At 49.8% G+C, this 23,524-nt stretch overlaps 10 non-coding genes and 2 pseudogenes across 10 annotated transcripts; all 12 read right to left on the bottom strand.

The window, feature by feature from the left end:
* Positions 1-4,011: 4,011 nt before the first annotated feature.
* LOC141183500 (U2 spliceosomal RNA) lies at positions 4,012-4,089 on the bottom strand (annotated as a pseudogene).
* A 1,115-nt stretch (positions 4,090-5,204) lies between these two features.
* Positions 5,205-5,395, bottom strand: LOC141183205 (U2 spliceosomal RNA). The gene has a single exon (XR_012258205.1). It is a non-coding gene; the product is annotated as a U2 spliceosomal RNA (small nuclear RNA).
* Positions 5,396-6,510: 1,115 nt separating this feature from the next.
* Positions 6,511-6,703, bottom strand: LOC141183287 (U2 spliceosomal RNA). The gene has a single exon (XR_012258278.1). It is a non-coding gene; the product is annotated as a U2 spliceosomal RNA (small nuclear RNA).
* Positions 6,704-12,267: 5,564 nt separating this feature from the next.
* Positions 12,268-12,345, bottom strand: LOC141183499 (U2 spliceosomal RNA; annotated as a pseudogene).
* Positions 12,346-13,460: 1,115 nt separating this feature from the next.
* LOC141183220 (U2 spliceosomal RNA) lies at positions 13,461-13,651 on the bottom strand. The gene has a single exon (XR_012258218.1). It is a non-coding gene; the product is annotated as a U2 spliceosomal RNA (small nuclear RNA).
* Positions 13,652-14,766: 1,115 nt separating this feature from the next.
* On the bottom strand, positions 14,767-14,957 carry LOC141183871 (U2 spliceosomal RNA). Its single transcript, XR_012258682.1, has one exon. It is a non-coding gene; the product is annotated as a U2 spliceosomal RNA (small nuclear RNA).
* Positions 14,958-16,072: 1,115 nt separating this feature from the next.
* On the bottom strand, positions 16,073-16,263 carry LOC141183869 (U2 spliceosomal RNA). Its single transcript, XR_012258681.1, has one exon. It is a non-coding gene; the product is annotated as a U2 spliceosomal RNA (small nuclear RNA).
* A 1,115-nt stretch (positions 16,264-17,378) lies between these two features.
* Positions 17,379-17,569, bottom strand: LOC141183157 (U2 spliceosomal RNA). Its single transcript, XR_012258161.1, has one exon. It is a non-coding gene; the product is annotated as a U2 spliceosomal RNA (small nuclear RNA).
* A 1,115-nt stretch (positions 17,570-18,684) lies between these two features.
* On the bottom strand, positions 18,685-18,875 carry LOC141183867 (U2 spliceosomal RNA). The gene has a single exon (XR_012258679.1). It is a non-coding gene; the product is annotated as a U2 spliceosomal RNA (small nuclear RNA).
* A 1,115-nt stretch (positions 18,876-19,990) lies between these two features.
* LOC141183866 (U2 spliceosomal RNA) lies at positions 19,991-20,181 on the bottom strand. Its single transcript, XR_012258678.1, has one exon. It is a non-coding gene; the product is annotated as a U2 spliceosomal RNA (small nuclear RNA).
* Positions 20,182-21,296: 1,115 nt separating this feature from the next.
* LOC141183156 (U2 spliceosomal RNA) lies at positions 21,297-21,487 on the bottom strand. The gene has a single exon (XR_012258160.1). It is a non-coding gene; the product is annotated as a U2 spliceosomal RNA (small nuclear RNA).
* A 1,115-nt stretch (positions 21,488-22,602) lies between these two features.
* On the bottom strand, positions 22,603-22,793 carry LOC141183865 (U2 spliceosomal RNA). Its single transcript, XR_012258677.1, has one exon. It is a non-coding gene; the product is annotated as a U2 spliceosomal RNA (small nuclear RNA).
* Positions 22,794-23,524: the final 731 nt, after the last annotated feature.

Genomic DNA, 23,524 nt, shown 5'->3' with positions numbered 1-23,524 from the left:
GACGGTGACGTCGTCCATGTAGAGCGAGCACTTGACCTCGTGTCGTCCCGGACCCGGTGCGGTGATCCCTCTGATCTCTCCATTCTGCCGGATAGCCTCTGCGAAGAGTTCTATAACACAAACAAAAAGAAGAGGTGATAGAGGGCAGCCTTGTCTGACCCCAGAGAGGACAGGGAAGGGGTCAGTCTTCCAGCCGTTCACCAACACCGAGCTGTGGATATCAAAATACATCAGACGGACATACGAACAAAACATGTTACCCAAACCTAACCGGTGCAGAGCTCGGCCCATGAACTCGTGGGAAACCCGGTCGAAGGCCTTCTCCTGATCCAAGGAGACCAGGGCCGCGTGTGCGCGGCGGACCTTGATGTACTCGACCGTGTCCCGCACGAGAGCGAGGCTGTCTGCGATGCGACGTCCAGGGATGCCGCAGGTCTGGTCCGGGTGGATGATCCGTCCGATGACCGTCTTAAGTCGTGTCGCCATCGTCTTGGCCAGGATCTTGTAGTCCACGTTGAGCAGAGTGATGGGACGCCAATTCCTCAGGTCGCACCTCTCTCCCTTCCGCTTGTACAGGATCGTGACCATTCCTTCCCTCAAAGATGGAGGCATTCTACCCTCCACCACCATCTCCTCGTACAGGTCCAACAGGTCCGGACAGATGAGGTCTCCCAGCGCTACATAGAGCTCCGCTGGAAGACCATCACTGCCCGGGGTCCTGCCGGTCCTAAAGGATTTAGCGGCAGAGAGCAATTCGCCCACCATCAGAGGTTTGTCCAAGGCTGCCGTGCCTGCAGGATCAAGATGGTTAGTGATACCTGACAGGAACTTATCAGCAGCGTCGGGGTCGGTAGTCTTGTGGGAGTAGAGTTCACTGTAGAAGTCGCTGACGACCCTCATCACGTCCTCCTTCCCACGTCGCATGTTTCCGCTCTCGTCTCGCAGCTCGTTCAGGGGCGTGTGACCGGCATGAAGTTTCCTGAAAAAGAATGAGTTACATTTCTCACCCTTCTCCAGATTCTCCACTTTGGAACGGAAGACGATTCGCTTGGACTCCTCCTCAAAGTGCCTTTTCAGGCTCTTCTTGGTCTCCTCCAGCTCCTCCCTCACGTCCCAGCCGCAGTGAAGAAGGTCCTGCAGCGACCGCAGCTCGCGCTGCAGCCCTCTGAAGTCCCTCCTCTTCTCACACGCCTGTTGTCGACCCTTGGCCTGAAAGAAACAGCGAAACTCAAGTTTAACATATTCCCACCAATCAGAGACTGTTTGGAAGCTACCCTTGTAGGACTGCCACATTGCGTAGGCTGCTCTCAGCTCCTCCACGACTTCATCCTGAGCCAGCAGAGCACAATTCAGCTTCCAGGAGCCGGGGCCGGACGGAAAACCGTCGCCGAGGACACCTTGTAAGTGAATGGCTCTGTGGTCGGAGAAGAAGCAGGAGACCATCGAGTGCCTACTCTGCCTGACTGCCCGAGAGGTGAACACAAAGTCAATCCTGGAGCGGAGTGAGCCATCGGGTCGGCTCCACGAATAGTTCGTGGAGCCTCTCCCCATGGAGCCCACCACGTCCTGAAGAGAGGCCTCGGTTACCATCTCGATGAGCAGCTTGGACGTGATGTCCAACTTGGCAGATGTGCCAGAACTACGACCATCCTCCTCGATGGGGCAGTTGAAATCCCCGGCCATCACTAAGGTCCTGGTGGTGGCAAGCTGAAGCCGCAGGGTCTGGAAAAGCTCCAAACGCTCATTCTTCAGTGGGGACGCATACACGTTGATGAACCTGACAGGTTCTCCCGCCCAGTTGCCATCTACAACAAGAGCCCTGCCGCAGATGAGCTCCTGGACGGACTCAAGCGTGAATGCGCCCCCCCTGATCAGAATTGCGACCCCCGCAGACTTGCAGTCACCCCCACCGGACCAGTAGGATGGACCGTGGGACCACTCCCTGGCCAGATGTTTGAAGGACCTAGAGGAGGGAAGGGAACATTCCTGCAACATATAAACATCACACAACTGGGAAGTAAGGAAGGCATAAATAGTCTGACGTCTGAACTTGTCCTTGATGCTCCTGACATTAATGGAAAATAAGTTAATATTAGCCATCATGTAGGGAAAAAAGAAAAAGTTAGCGCAGGCAATACACCTTAGTTACCACTCCGGTCGGGTGGTCCCTCGTCGGTGTTGACTGCTGGTGACGGGATCACCAGCAGGCCCTCTTCCTCCATCTGGTCAAGCAGCGCGGCCTCGATCTCGGCGACCACCAGTTCCTCCTCTTCTGGCTCGGCCACCAGGGTCTCAACCATGTGCTCCATCTCTTCTGGCTCAGGGAGGGTATCCTCCTTTTCGCCTACGAAATCCAGAATCTTCTTTTTGGAGGATTCAGTAGCAGGGCTGTCCTCCACCTTCCTCTTTCCCCGGGTTGGAACTGGGGAGACAAGAAGGGGAAAATCCTCCTCGGAATAGATAGCGGCGGGTGGAGGAAAGGTTAATTCCACCGCTACCATGGTCTGGGGAGGGAGAGTGGCTGCCGGGGCAGGGGAAAGGACACCTGCTGAGGAGTAGGGGAAGGAGGAAGAGGAAGTGGAATCCTCAGCAGGGGTGGCCGGGGTGGGGGGGGATTGGACGGGGGTGGCAGGGGGAGGGATCGAGAGAGGGGTGACAGAACTCTTACCCTCCTTTGACTTTTTCTTCTGCTTCGGAGCTGCTGGGACCGTCGCTGGGGCTTTGGCCACCGACTCCTTGACCGCTTTGGCCTTGGTCGTCTCGGCCTTGGCCGCTGGGGCCTTGGTCGTCGCGTCCTTGACCTTCACAGGCCTGGTCATCGGGGCCTTGTCCTCCGTAGCTGGGGTCGTCGCAACCACCGATGCCCAGGATCTCTCACGCTTGGGGCAATCCTTGTACAGATGAGCCGCCAGCCCACACAGGTTGCAGGACGTCTTCTTCGGGCAGTCCTTCGAGCTGTGTCCCGTCACTCGACAAATCCTGCAGGCATCCTCCTTGCAGTCCTTCATCTCGTGGCCGTTCTTGCCGCATCTCCTGCAGTTCCGCGGCATGTCCGGGTAATAGATGAGGCCGTAGGAGTTGCCCAGGGAGAATGTCGGGGGCAGGTGCCGAAGTCCGTCTGAGTACGCCAGGTCCCTGTGAAGTCTAACGGTCACCGACCACTTACCTGTCCAGAAGCCGAGTCCATTCAGGATGTGAGAAGGTTCCTTCACAACCAAACAGAAGCGTCTCAGGAAGGTACAGATGTCTTGGCCTGGGGTGTGCGGGTTGCGCATGGAGACCGTGATCCTCCTTTCGTCCCTCTGGATAGGGCAGCTACCTGTAAAGGCAGAGAAAGAATTATCTGGTCCTTTTGCGCTTACCATTTCCCAGAACCTCCTGCAGGTGTTCACAGTGGCGAAGGTGACGAAGAAGATCCCCGTCAAGAAGGTCTGGATGCTGAGGGTGTCCGACCTGGAGAAGCCTCGATCCAGCAGCATCTTCTGGCAGAACACGTCCGAGGACATGTCCGGCACCCTCCCATCCACTTCCTTCAGCTTCAGGGCCACCGTCTGCCGCATCCATGGCTCCAGGGCTGGAGCTTCGTGGCGGGGCTTCTGGGGTCCCTTCTGCTGGCCAGTCGTGGAGGCAGAGTCCTTGGGGTCAGAATCGGCTCCTGGCTGGGCCCTCCTGGCTGTCCCCTGCTCCAGGCTCTTCTTTTCGGCCTTCCTCGCAGCGCTTGCCATGGCTTTCCTCCTGCAGTTACTTCTTGGAGCTGGATCTGGAACTTTTCCCGGAATGGGTGGAGCTATGCAGATTCTTCTCCCGTCGTGTTCTGGACAAATTCCCCGAAAGGTCTTTGTCTCGATGATTTTCTTCCTCGAAGATTCCACAGGACAGCCCGATTCTTCTCCGAGTCTTCGTCTTCTTCTGGATTCTTTAGAGCTTCTTCCTCCCACCGATATCCGCCTTCCTTCTCCGATGTCAGCTGGGCTCCGAAGCTCTTCTCCTTCCGAGTTCGATCGCTCTCGTCAAGTGTAGATCGTAGCTCTTGTGTTCTTTTAAGAACAGATACTACACTTGATCTTAGCCAAAAGGCCGAGAAGCGATAACCAGAATTGGTTTCAAACTACGGAGCCACCCAAGGATCCTGAAAAGTCCATTTGTGGAGATGAGCTCCTGGACTCCCGTTAAGAAGACATGTTGTCAACCTCTAGATCCCTTACATGCCTGCACTTTTCGGCTTGCTGCTGCTGCAATCCACGCGTTTTAGATCTGCATAACTCCACCTCTTTAAACACAGCACCTTCACCCCCTGCTGTTCCCACCCGCCTCAACACCGTTGGAAGGGAGGAGAACCAATTAAGGCGGGGGGTGGGGTGGAACGAGCAGCTGTCTACCCTTAGCAGGAGGGCTCCTGATTACATACCTCTCCTGCTGCTGCTGCTGCTGGCTGTCCAGCAGCAGACTGAAGGTGGCTGCTGCTGTGCACAGGTATATAAAGGCTCAGAGCCTATTATGACACGCGCAGCCAGCGTTCCATTGCCACATTCCATCTACTGCAGGCAGGATACCTGGCTGGCTGAATGTCGCTGAGAAGCTCACAGAGACCGCCATAAGCAACAGTTTAACAGAATGCCACAGACTAATCAACCAAACTTTTTGGGTTGGGTTCTCTTTTATAGTCTGCAGGCATTAAATGAAAGAAGTCAGTGTTCCAGCAGAAGGAGACAACGTTTCAGAAAAGGCATTGTAGCAAACCAAAAAAGAAATTTTAAGCGCAGCAGAGTAACCAGCGCACATACCTGTTAGCTCAGGTGAGTTTAAAAGGCTGCTGTTGATAACAAGGGCATTTGCTAAATAGATGGTGTGTGTGCAACAATATACTGAAAGGTCAATTATATTGTGCAGCTTATCTCACCACCTGTAGTTATTTAGGTGAAAGCTCCAAAATGCTTGCCTAATATGTCTGTTTATCCAAAAGGAAGTAAAAAGGGAGAGCTAGAAAGATAGCATTGCATCACATTACATGGCAATGCAATGCACAGTTGCTGAAGTTGAACCAAAATGAGCTTGTAATCTGGCTTCTGCAACTTTGAACATGAAAAATCCAATGAGGAGAAGAAAAGCAAAGCCAAAGAGTCCATCCCAAAATCCGACAAACAAGCAAAATGAACAAAAAACATTGAATTCAATTCTTTCTGATTTTAGAAACTGCATTAAAGAAGGGGTGCACCGGTCCTGGAGATACTGCAATACCAGGTCAATGCGTGGAGTGGACAGAGCAAGCTCTTTTTCCATCTCCCTGTTCTAAAAATCCATTGAATATATGGTCCCCAGATAGGGGACGTATCAGATATTAAACTGATAAGAACAGATACTACACTTGATCTTAGCCAAAAGGCCGAGAAGCGATAACCAGAATTGGTTTCAAACTACGGAGCCACCCAAGGATCCTGAAAAGTCCATTTGTGGAGATGAGCTCCTGGACTCCCGTTAAGAAGACATGTTGTCAACCTCTAGATCCCTTACATGCCTGCACTTTTCGGCTTGCTGCTGCTGCAATCCACGCGTTTTAGATCTGCATAACTCCACCTCTTTAAACACAGCACCTTCACCCCCTGCTGTTCCCACCCGCCTCAACACCGTTGGAAGGGAGGAGAACCAATTAAGGCGGGGGGTGGGGTGGAACGAGCAGCTGTCTACCCTTAGCAGGAGGGCTCCTGATTACATACCTCTCCTGCTGCTGCTGCTGCTGGCTGTCCAGCAGCAGACTGAAGGTGGCTGCTGCTGTGCACAGGTATATAAAGGCTCAGAGCCTATTATGACACGCGCAGCCAGCGTTCCATTGCCACATTCCATCTACTGCAGGCAGGATACCTGGCTGGCTGAATGTCGCTGAGAAGCTCACAGAGACCGCCATAAGCAACAGTTTAACAGAATGCCACAGACTAATCAACCAAACTTTTTGGGTTGGGTTCTCTTTTATAGTCTGCAGGCATTAAATGAAAGAAGTCAGTGTTCCAGCAGAAGGAGACAACGTTTCAGAAAAGGCATTGTAGCAAACCAAAAAAGAAATTTTAAGCGCAGCAGAGTAACCAGCGCACATACCTGTTAGCTCAGGTGAGTTTAAAAGGCTGCTGTTGATAACAAGGGCATTTGCTAAATAGATGGTGTGTGTGCAACAATATACTGAAAGGTCAATTATATTGTGCAGCTTATCTCACCACCTGTAGTTATTTAGGTGAAAGCTCCAAAATGCTTGCCTAATATGTCTGTTTATCCAAAAGGAAGTAAAAAGGGAGAGCTAGAAAGATAGCATTGCATCACATTACATGGCAATGCAATGCACAGTTGCTGAAGTTGAACCAAAATGAGCTTGTAATCTGGCTTCTGCAACTTTGAACATGAAAAATCCAATGAGGAGAAGAAAAGCAAAGCCAAAGAGTCCATCCCAAAATCCGACAAACAAGCAAAATGAACAAAAAACATTGAATTCAATTCTTTCTGATTTTAGAAACTGCATTAAAGAAGGGGTGCACCGGTCCTGGAGATACTGCAATACCAGGTCAATGCGTGGAGTGGACAGAGCAAGCTCTTTTTCCATCTCCCTGTTCTAAAAATCCATTTAATATATGGTCCCCAGATAGGGGACGTATCAGATATTAAACTGATAAGAACAGATTTTTTGATTGAATATATCTTTTATTAGCACAAAAAATAAGTTAACAGACAGTGTACAGTGCCGCAGCCCAGTACACACAGAATTCTACATCATATTTACATAGCATGAGGATACGACGCACTAACTAGACACATCGCACCCCTATGCTACACAAAACACTCAATCTGAAAGAAAAAGCATGTCAATCAATACAGTACGACGAACCGTGATAAGGGATAGGGATTGGGAAAAAGGGGATGGGGAGGGGAAAATCACAGGCCCGAAGCTTTATTGAAAGACAAGACACATAAGGGGAGAGGGGGAGGAGGGGTTTAGTCCTCATCCTCGTCCTCCGGACCGTCCATGATGGAATAGTCTCTGAGCAGGCTGTGGATCAGCCTGCGGCAGTCCTGGATGGACATCCTCTCCCTCCTGAAGATGAGCCGGTTCCTGGCGACCCAAACGGCATCCTTGAAGCAGTTCATAAGGCGCCAAGCCTCCTGGATGGCTCCGACGGTATGAACCCCAGGGAATAGTCCATAAAGCACAGAATGGTGCGATAGGCTCGCCCTGGGGACAGAGTTCCTCAGGTCGTCCTCAAGTGCAGTCAATAGGCGCTGTGCAAATCCGCAGTCCCAAAAAGTGTGCAAAGATGTTTCCTCCACGAAGGGGCACCTTGGGCAGTACCGGGTCTTGCACAGGTTCCGGGCATGGATGAATGACCGGACGGGCAGTCCGCCCTGAATCGCCATCCACGACAAGTCCTTGTGCCCGTTGGTCAGCCTGTCAGACGACACATTTGTCCACACAGTCTCCAGCGTGTCCTGGTGAAGTCCTGTGATGTTCTCCACGTCATCCTTGGCTCTGATTAGCTTGTGGATAGTTTTGGGCTTCCACAAGTCGGGCTTGAGTCCCTCCAGTTGATGCTCCCCCACAAATCGAACGACGTCTCCGTAGAACCATGGCGTCGTCCAGTTGTAGGGGAAGGAGCTGTCCCACTTGTCCCAGCCGAGTCGCCTCCAAAGAGGAAGCAGGAAGAAGTGAGACATGGACCTGCCCGCGGAGCCATTCTTGACTTGCAAAGTCCGGCGGACACAATCACACACAAAAGAGGATCGCAGGAGGGTGGGGATATCTGGAACGCCCTTCCCACCCTTGCGAGGCTCCTTGTACATGACGGCCCGCCTGACTCTGTCCATCTTGGATCCCCAGACAAAGTGAAACACTGTCTTGGTAATGGCCCTGCACACAGTGACGTGTGGGGGCCAGGCCTGCGCCGTGTACTGCAAGACGGGCAGGACCTCATTACGCAGGACGAGTGCCTTACCCTCACAAGTGAGGTGTCTGAGGCTCCAGAGTCCGATCCGTTGCTTCACCTTGGCCAAGCGTTCTTGCCAGGACTTGAGGGCCGCTCCTTCCTTCCTGAACCAGACTCCCAGCACCTTGAGGAAATCCGGTTGAATGTTGAAGGGGAAGGGGGCAGAGGAGGCCGGCTGCCAATCCCCGAAGAGCATGGCTTCCGACTTCCTGCAGTTGACTTTGGCCCCTGAAGCCCGACCGAACCTCTCACACGTCTGGACGAGGGCGTCGACTGAACCACGATCAGCGCAGAAGACGGTGACGTCGTCCATGTAGAGCGAGCACTTGACCTCGTGTCGTCCCGGACCCGGTGCGGTGATCCCTCTGATCTCTCCATTCTGCCGGATAGCCTCTGCGAAGAGTTCTATAACACAAACAAAAAGAAGAGGTGATAGAGGGCAGCCTTGTCTGACCCCAGAGAGGACAGGGAAGGGGTCAGTCTTCCAGCCGTTCACCAACACCGAGCTGTGGATATCAAAATACATCAGACGGACATACGAACAAAACATGTTACCCAAACCTAACCGGTGCAGAGCTCGGCCCATGAACTCGTGGGAAACCCGGTCGAAGGCCTTCTCCTGATCCAAGGAGACCAGGGCCGCGTGTGCGCGGCGGACCTTGATGTACTCGACCGTGTCCCGCACGAGAGCGAGGCTGTCTGCGATGCGACGTCCAGGGATGCCGCAGGTCTGGTCCGGGTGGATGATCCGTCCGATGACCGTCTTAAGTCGTGTCGCCATCGTCTTGGCCAGGATCTTGTAGTCCACGTTGAGCAGAGTGATGGGACGCCAATTCCTCAGGTCGCACCTCTCTCCCTTCCGCTTGTACAGGATCGTGACCATTCCTTCCCTCAAAGATGGAGGCATTCTACCCTCCACCACCATCTCCTCGTACAGGTCCAACAGGTCCGGACAGATGAGGTCTCCCAGCGCTACATAGAGCTCCGCTGGAAGACCATCACTGCCCGGGGTCCTGCCGGTCCTAAAGGATTTAGCGGCAGAGAGCAATTCGCCCACCATCAGAGGTTTGTCCAAGGCTGCCGTGCCTGCAGGATCAAGATGGTTAGTGATACCTGACAGGAACTTATCAGCAGCGTCGGGGTCGGTAGTCTTGTGGGAGTAGAGTTCGCTGTAGAAGTCGCTGACGACCCTCATCACGTCCTCCTTCCCACGTCGCATGTTTCCGCTCTCGTCTCGCAGCTCGTTCAGGGGCGTGTGACCGGAATGAAGTTTCCTGAAAAAGAATGAGTTACATTTCTCACCCTTCTCCAGATTCTCCACTTTGGAACGGAAGACGATTCGCTTGGACTCCTCCTCAAAGTGCCTTTTCAGGCTCTTCTTGGTCTCCTCCAGCTCCTCCCTCACGTCCCAGCCGCAGTGAAGAAGGTCCTGCAGCGACCGCAGCTCGCGCTGCAGCCCTCTGAAGTCCCTCCTCTTCTCACACGCCTGTTGTCGACCCTTGGCCTGAAAGAAACAGCGAAACTCAAGTTTAACATATTCCCACCAATCAGAGACTGTTTGGAAGCTACCCTTGTAGGACTGCCACATTGCGTAGGCTGCTCTCAGCTCCTCCACGACTTCATCCTGAGCCAGCAGAGCACAATTCAGCTTCCAGGAGCCGGGGCCGGACGGAAAACCGTCGCCGAGGACACCTTGTAAGTGAATGGCTCTGTGGTCGGAGAAGAAGCAGGAGACCATCGAGTGCCTACTCTGCCTGACTGCCCGAGAGGTGAACACAAAGTCAATCCTGGAGCGGAGTGAGCCATCGGGTCGGCTCCACGAATAGTTCGTGGAGCCTCTCCCCATGGAGCCCACCACGTCCTGAAGAGAGGCCTCGGTTACCATCTCGATGAGCAGCTTGGACGTGATGTCCAACTTGGCAGATGTGCCAGAACTACGACCATCCTCCTCGATGGGGCAGTTGAAATCCCCGGCCATCACTAAGGTCCTGGTGGTGGCAAGCTGAAGCCGCAGGGTTTGGAAAAGCTCCAAGCGCTCATTCTTCAGTGGGGACGCATACACGTTGATGAACCTGACAGGTTCTCCCGCCCAGTTGCCATCTACAACAAGAGCCCTGCCGCAGATGAGCTCCTGGACGGACTCAAGCGTGAATGCGCCCCCCCTGATCAGAATTGCGACCCCCGCAGACTTGCAGTCACCCCCACCGGACCAGTAGGATGGACCGTGGGACCACTCCCTGGCCAGATGTTTGAAGGACCTAGAGGAGGGAAGGGAACATTCCTGCAACATATAAACATCACACAACTGGGAAGTAAGGAAGGCATAAATAGTCTGACGTCTGAACTTGTCCTTGATGCTCCTGACATTAATGGAAAATAAGTTAATATTAGCCATCATGTAGGGAAAAAAGAAAAAGTTAGCGCAGGCAATACACCTTAGTTACCACTCCGGTCGGGTGGTCCCTCGTCGGTGTTGACTGCTGGTGACGGGATCACCAGCAGGCCCTCTTCCTCCATCTGGTCAAGCAGCGCGGCCTCGATCTCGGCGACCACCAGTTCCTCCTCTTCTGGCTCGGCCACCAGGGTCTCAACCATGTGCTCCATCTCTTCTGGCTCAGGGAGGGTATCCTCCTTTTCGCCTACGAAATCCAGAATCTTCTTTTTGGAGGATTCAGTAGCAGGGCTGTCCTCCACCTTCCTCTTTCCCCGGGTTGGAACTGGGGAGACAAGAAGGGGAAAATCCTCCTCGGAATAGATAGCGGCGGGTGGAGGAAAGGTTAATTCCACCGCTACCATGGTCTGGGGAGGGAGAGTGGCTGCCGGGGCAGGGGAAAGGACACCTGCTGAGGAGTAGGGGAAGGAGGAAGAGGAAGTGGAATCCTCAGCAGGGGTGGCCGGGGTGGGGGGGGATTGGACGGGGGTGGCAGGGGGAGGGATCGAGAGAGGGGTGACAGAACTCTTACCCTCCTTTGACTTTTTCTTCTGCTTCGGAGCTGCTGGGACCGTCGCTGGGGCTTTGGCCACCGACTCCTTGACCGCTTTGGCCTTGGTCGTCTCGGCCTTGGCCGCTGGGGCCTTGGTCGTCGCGTCCTTGACCTTCACAGGCCTGGTCATCGGGGCCTTGTCCTCCGTAGCTGGGGTCGTCGCAACCACCGATGCCCAGGATCTCTCACGCTTGGGGCAATCCTTGTACAGATGAGCCGCCAGCCCACACAGGTTGCAGGACGTCTTCTTCGGGCAGTCCTTCGAGCTGTGTCCCGTCACTCGACAAATCCTGCAGGCATCCTCCTTGCAGTCCTTCATCTCGTGGCCGCTCTTGCCGCATCTCCTGCAGTTCCGCGGCATGTCCGGGTAATAGATGAGGCCGTAGGAGTTGCCCAGGGAGAATGTCGGGGGCAGGTGCCGAAGTCCGTCTGAGTACGCCAGGTCCCTGTGAAGTCTAACGGTCACCGACCACTTACCTGTCCAGAAGCCGAGTCCATTCAGGATGTGAGAAGGTTCCTTCACAACCAAACAGAAGCGTCTCAGGAAGGTACAGATGTCTTGGCCTGGGGTGTGCGGGTTGCGCATGGAGACCGTGATCCTCCTTTCGTCCCTCTGGATAGGGCAGCTACCTGTAAAGGCAGAGAAAGAATTATCTGGTCCTTTTGCGCTTACCATTTCCCAGAACCTCCTGCAGGTGTTCACAGTGGCGAAGGTGACGAAGAAGATCCCCGTCAAGAAGGTCTGGATGCTGAGGGTGTCCGACCTGGAGAAGCCTCGATCCAGCAGCATCTTCTGGCAGAACACGTCCGAGGACATGTCCGGCACCCTCCCATCCACTTCCTTCAGCTTCAGGGCCACCGTCTGCCGCATCCATGGCTCCAGGGCTGGAGCTTCGTGGCGGGGCTTCTGGGGTCCCTTCTGCTGGCCAGTCGTGGAGGCAGAGTCCTTGGGGTCAGAATCGGCTCCTGGCTGGGCCCTCCTGGCTGTCCCCTGCTCCAGGCTCTTCTTTTCGGCCTTCCTCGCAGCGCTTGCCATGGCTTTCCTCCTGCAGTTACTTCTTGGAGCTGGATCTGGAACTTTTCCCGGAATGGGTGGAGCTATGCAGATTCTTCTCCCGTCGTGTTCTGGACAAATTCCCCGAAAGGTCTTTGTCTCGATGATTTTCTTCCTCGAAGATTCCACAGGACAGCCCGATTCTTCTCCGAGTCTTCGTCTTCTTCTGGATTCTTTAGAGCTTCTTCCTCCCACCGATATCCGCCTTCCTTCTCCGATGTCAGCTGGGCTCCGAAGCTCTTCTCCTTCCGAGTTCGATCGCTCTCGTCAAGTGTAGATCGTAGCTCTTGTGTTCTTTTAAGAACAGATACTACACTTGATCTTAGCCAAAAGGCCGAGAAGCGATAACCAGAATTGGTTTCAAACTACGGAGCCACCCAAGGATCCTGAAAAGTCCATTTGTGGAGATGAGCTCCTGGACTCCCGTTAAGAAGACATGTTGTCAACCTCTAGATCCCTTACATGCCTGCACTTTTCGGCTTGCTGCTGCTGCAATCCACGCGTTTTAGATCTGCATAACTCCACCTCTTTAAACACAGCACCTTCACCCCCTGCTGTTCCCACCCGCCTCAACACCGTTGGAAGGGAGGAGAACCAATTAAGGCGGGGGGTGGGGTGGAACGAGCAGCTGTCTACCCTTAGCAGGAGGGCTCCTGATTACATACCTCTCCTGCTGCTGCTGCTGCTGGCTGTCCAGCAGCAGACTGAAGGTGGCTGCTGCTGTGCACAGGTATATAAAGGCTCAGAGCCTATTATGACACGCGCAGCCAGCGTTCCATTGCCACATTCCATCTACTGCAGGCAGGATACCTGGCTGGCTGAATGTCGCTGAGAAGCTCACAGAGACCGCCATAAGCAACAGTTTAACAGAATGCCACAGACTAATCAACCAAACTTTTTGGGTTGGGTTCTCTTTTATAGTCTGCAGGCATTAAATGAAAGAAGTCAGTGTTCCAGCAGAAGGAGACAACGTTTCAGAAAAGGCATTGTAGCAAACCAAAAAAGAAATTTTAAGCGCAGCAGAGTAACCAGCGCACATACCTGTTAGCTCAGGTGAGTTTAAAAGGCTGCTGTTGATAACAAGGGCATTTGCTAAATAGATGGTGTGTGTGCAACAATATACTGAAAGGTCAATTATATTGTGCAGCTTATCTCACCACCTGTAGTTATTTAGGTGAAAGCTCCAAAATGCTTGCCTAATATGTCTGTTTATCCAAAAGGAAGTAAAAAGGGAGAGCTAGAAAGATAGCATTGCATCACATTACATGGCAATGCAATGCACAGTTGCTGAAGTTGAACCAAAATGAGCTTGTAATCTGGCTTCTGCAACTTTGAACATGAAAAATCCAATGAGGAGAAGAAAAGCAAAGCCAAAGAGTCCATCCCAAAATCCGACAAACAAGCAAAATGAACAAAGAACATTGAATTCAATTCTTTCTGATTTTAGAAACTGCATTAAAGAAGGGGTGCACCGGTCCTGGAGATACTGCAATATCAGGTCAATGCGTGGAGTGGACAGAGCAAGCTCTTTTTCCATCTCCCTGTTCTAAAAATCCATTTAATATATGGTCCCCAGATAGGGGACGTATCAGATATTAAACTGATAAGAACAGATACTACACTTGATCTTAGCCAAAAGGCCGAGAAGCGATAACCAGAATTGGTTTCAAACTACGGAGCCACCCAAGGATCCTGAAAAGTCCATTTGTGGAGATGAGCTCCTGGACTCCCGTTAAGAAGACATGTTGTCAACCTCTAGATCCCTTACATGCCTGCACTTTTCGGCTTGCTGCTGCTGCAATCCACGCGTTTTAGATCTGCATAACTGCACCTCTTTAAACACAGCACCTTCACCCCCTGCTGTTCCCACCCGCCTCAACACCGTTGGAAGGGAGGAGAACCAATTAAGGCGGGGGGTGGGGTGGAACGAGCAGCTGTCTACCCTTAGCAGGAGGGCTCCTGATTACATACCTCTCCTGCTGCTGCTGCTGCTGGCTGTCCAGCAGCAGACTGAAGGTGGCTGCTGCTGTGCACAGGTATATAAAGGCTCAGAGCCTATTATGACACGCGCAGCCAGCGTTCCATTGCCACATTCCATCTACTGCAGGCAGGATACCTGGCTGGCTGAATGTCGCTGAGAAGCTCACAGAGACCGCCATAAGCAACAGTTTAACAGAATGCCACAGACTAATCAACCAAACTTTTTGGGTTGGGTTCTCTTTTATAGTCTGTAGGCATTAAATGAAAGAAGTCAGTGTTCCAGCAGAAGGAGACAACGTTTCAGAAAAGGCATTGTAGCAAACCAAAAAAGAAATTTTAAGCGCAGCAGAGTAACCAGCGCACATACCTGTTAGCTCAGGTGAGTTTAAAAGGCTGCTGTTGATAACAAGGGCATTTGCTAAATAGATGGTGTGTGTGCAACAATATACTGAAAGGTCAATTATATTGTGCAGCTTATCTCACCACCTGTAGTTATTTAGGTGAAAGCTCCAAAATGCTTGCCTAATATGTCTGTTTATCCAAAAGGAAGTAAAAAGGGAGAGCTAGAAAGATAGCATTGCATCACATTACATGGCAATGCAATGCACAGTTGCTGAAGTTGAACCAAAATGAGCTTGTAATCTGGCTTCTGCAACTTTGAACATGAAAAATCCAATGAGGAGAAGAAAAGCAAAGCCAAAGAGTCCATCCCAAAATCCGACAAACAAGCAAAATGAACAAAAAACATTGAATTCAATTCTTTCTGATTTTAGAAACTGCATTAAAGAAGGGGTGCACCGGTCCTGGAGATACTGCAATACCAGGTCAATGCGTGGAGTGGACAGAGCAAGCTCTTTTTCCATCTCCCTGTTCTAAAAATCCATTTAATATATGGTCCCCAGATAGGGGACGTATCAGATATTAAACTGATAAGAACAGATACTACACTTGATCTTAGCCAAAAGGCCGAGAAGCGATAACCAGAATTGGTTTCAAACTACGGAGCCACCCAAGGATCCTGAAAAGTCCATTTGTGGAGATGAGCTCCTGGACTCCCGTTAAGAAGACATGTTGTCAACCTCTAGATCCCTTACATGCCTGCACTTTTCGGCTTGCTGCTGCTGCAATCCACGCGTTTTAGATCTGCATAACTCCACCTCTTTAAACACAGCACCTTCACCCCCTGCTGTTCCCACCCGCCTCAACACCGTTGGAAGGGAGGAGAACCAATTAAGGCGGGGGGTGGGGTGGAACGAGCAGCTGTCTACCCTTAGCAGGAGGGCTCCTGATTACATACCTCTCCTGCTGCTGCTGCTGCTGGCTGTCCAGCAGCAGACTGAAGGTGGCTGCTGCTGTGCACAGGTATATAAAGGCTCAGAGCCTATTATGACACGCGCAGCCAGCGTTCCATTGCCACATTCCATCTACTGCAGGCAGGATACCTGGCTGGCTGAATGTCGCTGAGAAGCTCACAGAGACCGCCATAAGCAACAGTTTAACAGAATGCCACAGACTAATCAACCAAACTTTTTGGGCTGGGTTCTCTTTTATAGTCTGCAGGCATTAAATGAAAGAAGTCAGTGTTTCAGCAGAAGGAGACAACGTTTCAGAAAAGGCATTGTAGCAAACCAAAAAAGAAATTTTAAGCGCAGCAGAGTAACCAGCGCACATACCTGTTAGCTCAGGTGAGTTTAAAAGGCTGCTGTTGATAACAAGGGCATTTGCTAAATAGATGGTGTGTGTGCAACAATATACTGAAAGGTCAATTATATTGTGCAGCTTATCTCACCACCTGTAGTTATTTAGGTGAAAGCTCCAAAATGCTTGCCTAATATGTCTGTTTATCCAAAAGGAAGTAAAAAGGGAGAGCTAGAAAGATAGCATTGCATCACATTACATGGCAATGCAATGCACAGTTGCTGAAGTTGAACCAAAATGAGCTTGTAATCTGGCTTCTGCAACTTTGAACATGAAAAATCCAATGAGGAGAAGAAAAGCAAAGCCAAAGAGTCCATCCCAAAATCCGACAAACAAGCAAAATGAACAAAAAACATTGAATTCAATTCTTTCTGATTTTAGAAACTGCATTAAAGAAGGGGTGCACCGGTCCTGGAGATACTGCAATACCAGGTCAATGCGTGGAGTGGACAGAGCAAGCTCTTTTTCCATCTCCCTGTTCTAAAAATCCATTTAATATATGGTCCCCAGATAGGGGACGTATCAGATATTAAACTGATAAGAACAGATACTACACTTGATCTTAGCCAAAAGGCCGAGAAGCGATAACCAGAATTGGTTTCAAACTACGGAGCCACCCAAGGATCCTGAAAAGTCCATTTGTGGAGATGAGCTCCTGGACTCCCGTTAAGAAGACATGTTGTCAACCTCTAGATCCCTTACATGCCTGCACTTTTCGGCTTGCTGCTGCTGCAATCCACGCGTTTTAGATCTGCATAACTCCACCTCTTTAAACACAGCACCTTCACCCCCTGCTGTTCCCACCCGCCTCAACACCGTTGGAAGGGAGGAGAACCAATTAAGGCGGGGGGTGGGGTGGAACGAGCAGCTGTCTACCCTTAGCAGGAGGGCTCCTGATTACATACCTCTCCTGCTGCTGCTGCTGCTGGCTGTCCAGCAGCAGACTGAAGGTGGCTGCTGCTGTGCACAGGTATATAAAGGCTCAGAGCCTATTATGACACGCGCAGCCAGCGTTCCATTGCCACATTCCATCTACTGCAGGCAGGATACCTGGCTGGCTGAATGTCGCTGAGAAGCTCACAGAGACCGCCATAAGCAACAGTTTAACAGAATGCCACAGACTAATCAACCAAACTTTTTGGGTTGGGTTCTCTTTTATAGTCTGCAGGCATTAAATGAAAGAAGTCAGTGTTCCAGCAGAAGGAGACAACGTTTCAGAAAAGGCATTGTAGCAAACCAAAAAAGAAATTTTAAGCGCAGCAGAGTAACCAGCGCACATACCTGTTAGCTCAGGTGAGTTTAAAAGGCTGCTGTTGATAACAAGGGCATTTGCTAAATAGATGGTGTGTGTGCAACAATATACTGAAAGGTCAATTATATTGTGCAGCTTATCTCACCACCTGTAGTTATTTAGGTGAAAGCTCCAAAATGCTTGCCTAATATGTCTGTTTATCCAAAAGGAAGTAAAAAGGGAGAGCTAGAAAGATAGCATTGCATCACATTACATGGCAATGCAATGCACAGTTGCTGAAGTTGAACCAAAATGAGCTTGTAATCTGGCTTCTGCAACTTTGAACATGAAAAATCCAATGAGGAGAAGAAAAGCAAAGCCAAAGAGTCCATCCCAAAATCCGACAAACAAGCAAAATGAACAAAAAACATTGAATTCAATTCTTTCTGATTTTAGAAACTGCATTAAAGAAGGGGTGCACCGGTCCTGGAGATACTGCAATACCAGGTCAATGCGTGGAGTGGACAGAGCAAGCTCTTTTTCCATCTCCCTGTTCTAAAAATCCATTTAATATATGGTCCCCAGATAGGGGACGTATCAGATATTAAACTGATAAGAACAGATACTACACTTGATCTTAGCCAAAAGGCTGAGAAGCGATAACCAGAATTGGTTTCAAACTACGGAGCCACCCAAGGATCCTGAAAAGTCCATTTGTGGAGATGAGCTCCTGGACTCCCGTTAAGAAGACATGTTGTCAACCTCTAGATCCCTTACATGCCTGCACTTTTCGGCTTGCTGCTGCTGCAATCCACGCGTTTTAGATCTGCATAACTCCACCTCTTTAAACACAGCACCTTCACCCCCTGCTGTTCCCACCCGCCTCAACACCGTTGGAAGGGAGGAGAACCAATTAAGGCGGGGGGTGGGGTGGAACGAGCAGCTGTCTACCCTTAGCAGGAGGGCTCCTGATTACATACCTCTCCTGCTGCTGCTGCTGCTGGCTGTCCAGCAGCAGACTGAAGGTGGCTGCTGCTGTGCACAGGTATATAAAGGCTCAGAGCCTATTATGACACGCGCAGCCAGCGTTCCATTGCCACATTCCATCTACTGCAGGCAGGATACCTGGCTGGCTGAATGTCGCTGAGAAGCTCACAGAGACCGCCATAAGCAACAGTTTAACAGAATGCCACAGACTAATCAACCAAACTTTTTGGGTTGGGTTCTCTTTTATAGTCTGCAGGCATTAAATGAAAGAAGTCAGTGTTCCAGCAGAAGGAGACAACGTTTCAGAAAAGGCATTGTAGCAAACCAAAAAAGAAATTTTAAGCGCAGCAGAGTAACCAGCGCACATACCTGTTAGCTCAGGTGAGTTTAAAAGGCTGCTGTTGATAACAAGGGCATTTGCTAAATAGATGGTGTGTGTGCAACAATATACTGAAAGGTCAATTATATTGTGCAGCTTATCTCACCACCTGTAGTTATTTAGGTGAAAGCTCCAAAATGCTTGCCTAATATGTCTGTTTATCCAAAAGGAAGTAAAAAGGGAGAGCTAGAAAGATAGCATTGCATCACATTACATGGCAATGCAATGCACAGTTGCTGAAGTTGAACCAAAATGAGCTTGTAATCTGGCTTCTGCAACTTTGAACATGAAAAATCCAATGAGGAGAAGAAAAGCAAAGCCAAAGAGTCCATCCCAAAATCCGACAAACAAGCAAAATGAACAAAAAACATTGAATTCAATTCTTTCTGATTTTAGAAACTGCATTAAAGAAGGGGTGCACCGGTCCTGGAGATACTGCAATACCAGGTCAATGCGTGGAGTGGACAGAGCAAGCTCTTTTTCCATCTCCCTGTTCTAAAAATCCATTTAATATATGGTCCCCAGATAGGGGACGTATCAGATATTAAACTGATAAGAACAGATACTACACTTGATCTTAGCCAAAAGGCCGAGAAGCGATAACCAGAATTGGTTTCAAACTACGGAGCCACCCAAGGATCCTGAAAAGTCCATTTGTGGAGATGAGCTCCTGGACTCCCGTTAAGAAGACATGTTGTCAACCTCTAGATCCCTTACATGCCTGCACTTTTCGGCTTGCTGCTGCTGCAATCCACGCGTTTTAGATCTGCATAACTCCACCTCTTTAAACACAGCACCTTCACCCCCTGCTGTTCCCACCCGCCTCAACACCGTTGGAAGGGAGGAGAACCAATTAAGGCGGGGGGTGGGGTGGAACGAGCAGCTGTCTACCCTTAGCAGGAGGGCTCCTGATTACATACCTCTCCTGCTGCTGCTGCTGCTGGCTGTCCAGCAGCAGACTGAAGGTGGCTGCTGCTGTGCACAGGTATATAAAGGCTCAGAGCCTATTATGACACGCGCAGCCAGCGTTCCATTGCCACATTCCATCTACTGCAGGCAGGATACCTGGCTGGCTGAATGTCGCTGAGAAGCTCACAGAGACCGCCATAAGCAACAGTTTAACAGAATGCCACAGACTAATCAACCAAACTTTTTGGGCTGGGTTCTCTTTTATAGTCTGCAGGCATTAAATGAAAGAAGTCAGTGTTTCAGCAGAAGGAGACAACGTTTCAGAAAAGGCATTGTAGCAAACCAAAAAAGAAATTTTAAGCGCAGCAGAGTAACCAGCGCACATACCTGTTAGCTCAGGTGAGTTTAAAAGGCTGCTGTTGATAACAAGGGCATTTGCTAAATAGATGGTGTGTGTGCAACAATATACTGAAAGGTCAATTATATTGTGCAGCTTATCTCACCACCTGTAGTTATTTAGGTGAAAGCTCCAAAATGCTTGCCTAATATGTCTGTTTATCCAAAAGGAAGTAAAAAGGGAGAGCTAGAAAGATAGCATTGCATCACATTACATGGCAATGCAATGCACAGTTGCTGAAGTTGAACCAAAATGAGCTTGTAATCTGGCTTCTGCAACTTTGAACATGAAAAATCCAATGAGGAGAAGAAAAGCAAAGCCAAAGAGTCCATCCCAAAATCCGACAAACAAGCAAAATGAACAAAAAACATTGAATTCAATTCTTTCTGATTTTAGAAACTGCATTAAAGAAGGGGTGCACCGGTCCTGGAGATACTGCAATACCAGGTCAATGCGTGGAGTGGACAGAGCAAGCTCTTTTTCCATCTCCCTGTTCTAAAAATCCATTTAATATATGGTCCCCAGATAGGGGACGTATCAGATATTAAACTGATAAGAACAGATACTACACTTGATCTTAGCCAAAAGGCCGAGAAGCGATAACCAGAATTGGTTTCAAACTACGGAGCCACCCAAGGATCCTGAAAAGTCCATTTGTGGAGATGAGCTCCTGGACTCCCGTTAAGAAGACATGTTGTCAACCTCTAGATCCCTTACATGCCTGCACTTTTCGGCTTGCTGCTGCTGCAATCCACGCGTTTTAGATCTGCATAACTCCACCTCTTTAAACACAGCACCTTCACCCCCTGCTGTTCCCACCCGCCTCAACACCGTTGGAAGGGAGGAGAACCAATTAAGGCGGGGGGTGGGGTGGAACGAGCAGCTGTCTACCCTTAGCAGGAGGGCTCCTGATTACATACCTCTCCTGCTGCTGCTGCTGCTGGCTGTCCAGCAGCAGACTGAAGGTGGCTGCTGCTGTGCACAGGTATATAAAGGCTCAGAGCCTATTATGACACGCGCAGCCAGCGTTCCATTGCCACATTCCATCTACTGCAGGCAGGATACCTGGCTGGCTGAATGTCGCTGAGAAGCTCACAGAGACCGCCATAAGCAACAGTTTAACAGAATGCCACAGACTAATCAACCAAACTTTTTGGGTTGGGTTCTCTTTTATAGTCTGCAGGCATTAAATGAAAGAAGTCAGTGTTCCAGCAGAAGGAGACAACGTTTCAGAAAAGGCATTGTAGCAAACCAAAAAAGAAATTTTAAGCGCAGCAGAGTAACCAGCGCACATACCTGTTAGCTCAGGTGAGTTTAAAAGGCTGCTGTTGATAACAAGGGCATTTGCTAAATAGATGGTGTGTGTGCAACAATATACTGAAAGGTCAATTATATTGTGCAGCTTATCTCACCACCTGTAGTTATTTAGGTGAAAGCTCCAAAATGCTTGCCTAATATGTCTGTTTATCCAAAAGGAAGTAAAAAGGGAGAGCTAGAAAGATAGCATTGCATCACATTACATGGCAATGCAATGCACAGTTGCTGAAGTTGAACCAAAATGAGCTTGTAATCTGGCTTCTGCAACTTTGAACATGAAAAATCCAATGAGGAGAAGAAAAGCAAAGCCAAAGAGTCCATCCCAAAATCCGACAAACAAGCAAAATGAACAAAAAACATTGAATTCAATTCTTTCTGATTTTAGAAACTGCATTAAAGAAGGGGTGCACCGGTCCTGGAGATACTGCAATACCAGGTCAATGCGTGGAGTGGACAGAGCAAGCTCTTTTTCCATCTCCCTGTTCTAAAAATCCATTTAATATATGGTCCCCAGATAGGGGACGTATCAGATATTAAACTGATAAGAACAGATACTACACTTGATCTTAGCCAAAAGGCTGAGAAGCGATAACCAGAATTGGTTTCAAACTACGGAGCCACCCAAGGATCCTGAAAAGTCCATTTGTGGAGATGAGCTCCTGGACTCCCGTTAAGAAGACATGTTGTCAACCTCTAGATCCCTTACATGCCTGCACTTTTCGGCTTGCTGCTGCTGCAATCCACGCGTTTTTGATCTGCATAACTCCACCTCTTTAAACACAGCACCTTCACCCCCTGCTGTTCCCACCCGCCTCAACACCGTTGGAAGGGAGGAGAACCAATTAAGGCGGGGGGTGGGGTGGAACGAGCAGCTGTCTACCCTTAGCAGGAGGGCTCCTGATTACATACCTCTCCTGCTGCTGCTGCTGCTGGCTGTCCAGCAGCAGACTGAAGGTGGCTGCTGCTGTGCACAGGTATATAAAGGCTCAGAGCCTATTATGACACGCGCAGCCAGCGTTCCATTGCCACATTCCATCTACTGCAGGCAGGATACCTGGCTGGCTGAATGTCGCTGAGAAGCTCACAGAGACCGCCATAAGCAACAGTTTAACAGAATGCCACAGACTAATCAACCAAACTTTTTGGGTTGGGTTCTATTTTATAGTCTGCAGGCATTAAATGAAAGAAGTCAGTGTTCCAGCAGAAGGAGACAACGTTTCAGAAAAGGCATTGTAGCAAACCAAAAAAGAAATTTTAAGCGCAGCAGAGTAACCAGCGCACATACCTGTTAGCTCAGGTGAGTTTAAAAGGCTGCTGTTGATAACACGGGCATTTGCTAAATAGATGGTGTGTGTGCAACAATATACTGAAAGGTCAATTATATTGTGCAGCTTATCTCACCACCTGTAGTTATTTAGGTGAAAGCTCCAAAATGCTTGCCTAATATGTCTGTTTATCCAAAAGGAAGTAAAAAGGGAGAGCTAGAAAGATAGCATTGCATCACATTACATGGCAATGCAATGCACAGTTGCTGAAGTTGAACCAAAATGAGCTTGTAATCTGGCTTCTGCAACTTTGAACATGAAAAATCCAATGAGGAGAAGAAAAGCAAAGCCAAAGAGTCCATCCCAAAATCCGACAAACAAGCAAAATGAACAAAAAACATTGAATTCAATTCTTTCTGATTTTAGAAACTGCATTAAAGAAGGGGTGCACCGGTCCTGGAGATACTGCAATACCAGGTCAATGCGTGGAGTGGACAGAGCAAGCTCTTTTTCCATCTCCCTGTTCTAAAAATCCATTTAATATATGGTCCCCAGATAGGGGACGTATCAGATATTAAACTGATAAGAACAGATACTACACTTGATCTTAGCCAAAAGGCCGAGAAGCGATAACCAGAATTGGTTTCAAACTACGGAGCCACCCAAGGATCCTGAAAAGTCCATTTGTGGAGATGAGCTCCTGGACTCCCGTTAAGAAGACATGTTGTCAACCTCTAGATCCCTTACATGCCTGCACTTTTCGGCTTGCTGCTGCTGCAATCCACGCGTTTTAGATCTGCATAACTCCACCTCTTTAAACACAGCACCTTCACCCCCTGCTGTTCCCACCCGCCTCAACACCGTTGGAAGGGAGGAGAACCAATTAAGGCGGGGGGTGGGGTGGAACGAGCAGCTGTCTACCCTTAGCAGGAGGGCTCCTGATTACATACCTCTCCTGCTGCTGCTGCTGCTGGCTGTCCAGCAGCAGACTGAAGGTGGCTGCTGCTGTGCACAGGTATATAAAGGCTCAGAGCCTATTATGACACGCGCAGCCAGCGTTCCATTGCCACATTCCATCTACTGCAGGCAGGATACCTGGCTGGCTGAATGTCGCTGAGAAGCTCACAGAGACCGCCATAAGCAACAGTTTAACAGAATGCCACAGACTAATCAACCAAACTTTTTGGGTTGGGTTCTCTTTTATAGTCTGCAGGCATTAAATGAAAGAAGTCAGTGTTCCAGCAGAAGGAGACAACGTTTCAGAAAAGGCATTGTAGCAAACCAAAAAAGAAATTTTAAGCGCAGCAGAGTAACCAGCGCACATACCTGTTAGCTCAGGTGAGTTTAAAAGGCTGCTGTTGA

Source organism: Phyllobates terribilis, unplaced genomic scaffold (assembly GCF_046119375.1).
Source record: "Phyllobates terribilis strain yellow unplaced genomic scaffold, ASM4611937v1 Scaffold_38__1_contigs__length_12584779, whole genome shotgun sequence".
NCBI classification, from domain to species: Eukaryota; Metazoa; Chordata; class Amphibia; order Anura; family Dendrobatidae; genus Phyllobates; species Phyllobates terribilis.
Note: the sequence above shows the minus strand (reverse complement) of the source record. Positions and strands in the feature narration are given on the sequence as shown.